Raw genomic sequence first — 2,514 nt, 5'->3', positions numbered from 1 at the left:
CTTTTCATCTTGTAGCATATGCTGAATGAGCAGCCAGCATTGCTTGTTCCAGATGAGGGCTCATTTTTTTTTTACTGAACTGTTGTATAAGGGGGAAAATGGAAGTCAACATATTGCACTGCTCCGAAGTTTGGGATGTCAAACAACCTATTGTTTTTAGTCAGGGTCTCCCCTGAGAACCATCTTCCTCTTACTAACTGGCCCCAGTATTAGACACTTGAATGTGTCTAAACTTAAGTGGAGTGAGGAAATCATGTTCTCTCGGAGTCAGACCAATAGCAGAACTGATCTAAAGAAAGTACCTCATTTTCCAGGTGAGGAAAGAGTAATCCGGGCTGTTTAATCTTCATGCCACCACCACATGACTAGCAGATGTAAGAGTAAAGCCAAAGCAAAAAGGTGGCTATTCATCCAATGTTCTTCCACCATCTGACCCTCATCTTGATGCTACAGAAATGAAAAAGAATGACTAAAACTCTATGTTTACAACCCATCACAGAATATAATTTTCAAAGCAAAATAAACTAAAGGCCAAGGGCACAACCTTATGAAGCATTTCCCTATGCAAAGCCATTCTGAGTTTCTGTAGTTAGAATCTATTTGAAATCTTTTCCCTCAACCTTTGAAATTCTTCACATCATTGCTCAAAGTTGGAGACTGATGAGGACAAGATTTCATCTCTAAAAGAAAAATCATAAAGAAAGAAATTCTACATTGTCATACTTAAAAAGTCAATGACATCTGTGTCAAGTAAAACAAATATTTTCCTAGGTGCTTTTCATGAAATAAAAGCTATTTGGAAACCAAGTTTTTAATATAGCTCCATCAGTCCTTTGGCTCACTGGGCCTCTCTGATTACAAATGAGTCTCTAAGACCAAGATTAAGAAGTCTTGGATTACCATGCTCAACTTGCATTCTGTCTCCTGTCTCTCCACGTGCACACCCCACAGAAATGCTCCCATTACCTGCAGTCCTACGTCAAATGAGGCCAGTGTACAGAGTACTGGCTCCTCATCTCACTCGGACAAAGATGTAAAAATTGGTGCAGATGCCCAAGCCCCAATGCTTCAAAGTCTCCACCTTTTAGCCAAGGCTGTAGCCGTTACTGTAGGGCCAAAGGGAAGTACGGTGATTATTGAGCAGAGTTGGGGAAGTCCTAAAGTAATAAAAAAATATCAAAAGTGTCAGTGTTGCAAAATCAATTGACTTAAAGGATAAATACAAAAACATTGGGGCCAAACGTGTCTAGGATGTTGCCAATAACACAAATGAAGGGACCAGGGAGGGTACTACCACTATCGCTGTACTGGCCCTGCTCTATCGCCAAGGAAGGCTTCAAGAAGGTTAGCAAAGGTGCTAATCTGGAGGAAATCGGAAGAGCGGTGATGTTAGCTGCTGATGCTGTAATTGCTGATCTTAAAAAGCAATCTAACCCTGTGACAACTCCTGAAGAAATTGCTCAGGTGCTACAATTTCTGCAAATGGAGACCATGAATTGGCACCATCCTTTCTGATGCAATCACAAAGGTTGGAAGAAAGGGTGTCATCACAATAAAGGGTGGAAAACATCAAACAACAAATTCAAAATTATTGAAGGCATGACGTTTGAGCGAAGTTATATTTTCCATATTTTATTAATGCAGCCAAAGTCAAAAAATGTGAATTCCCGGGTGTCTATGCTCTATTAAGTGAGAGGAAAAAATTCTAGCATCAGTCCATTGTACCTGCTCTTGAAATTGCCAATGCTCACCCTCAACCTTTGGTCATAATTGTTGAAGATGTTACTGGACAAGCTGTAAACACCATGGTTTTGAATAGGCTTCAAGTTGGTCTTTAGGTTATAGCAAGTGCAGTATTTGGAGAGGAGGGATTGACTTGAATCTTGAAAATGTTCATCCTCATAACTTAGGAAAAGTTGGAGAGGTCATTGTGACCAAAGATGATGCCATGCTCTTGAAAGAAAAAGGTGATAAGGCTCAAAATGAAAAGCGTATTCAAGAAATCTTTGAGCAGTTGGACATCACAGCTACTGAATATGAAAAGGGAAAATCGAATGAGTGTCTGGCAACACTTTTGGATGGAGTAGCTGTGCTACAAGTTGGCGGGACAAGTGACGTGGAAGTGAATGAAAAGAAAGACAGATGTCCTCCATGCAGCCTGCACCGCTGTTGAAGAAGGCATTGCTCTTAGAGGGGCTTCCTCTGCTTCCAGCCTTGGACTCGGTTATTCCAGCAAATGAAGATCAAAACCTTGGTATCGAGATTATTACAAGGACGCTCAAAATCCCTGCAATTAAGAATGCAGGTGCTGAAGGGTCATTGATGTAGAGAACATTATGCAGAGTTCCTGTGAAGCTGGTTACGATGCTATGACTGGAGATTTTGTGAATATGGTAGAAAAAGAAATCACTGATCCAGGCAAGGTTGTAAGAACTGCTTTGTTGGATGTGGCTGGAGTAGCCGCTCTGTTGACCACGGCAGCAGATGTAGTCACAGAAATCCCTAAAGAAGAGA

The 2,514-nt window shown here is 41.1% G+C and overlaps 1 pseudogene; it reads left to right on the top strand.

The window, feature by feature from the left end:
• The first annotated feature begins 953 nt into the window (after window positions 1-953).
• Window positions 954-2,513, top strand: LOC101658334 (annotated as a pseudogene).
• The last annotated feature ends 1 nt before the right edge of the window (window position 2,514 follows it).

The sequence above is a fragment of the Echinops telfairi genome, unplaced genomic scaffold, assembly GCF_000313985.2.
Source record: "Echinops telfairi isolate 266 unplaced genomic scaffold, ASM31398v2 ScPeMD7_7468;HRSCAF=8506_0, whole genome shotgun sequence".
Lineage (NCBI taxonomy): Eukaryota > Metazoa > Chordata > Mammalia > Afrosoricida > Tenrecidae > Echinops > Echinops telfairi.
Note: the sequence above shows the minus strand (reverse complement) of the source record. Positions and strands in the feature narration are given on the sequence as shown.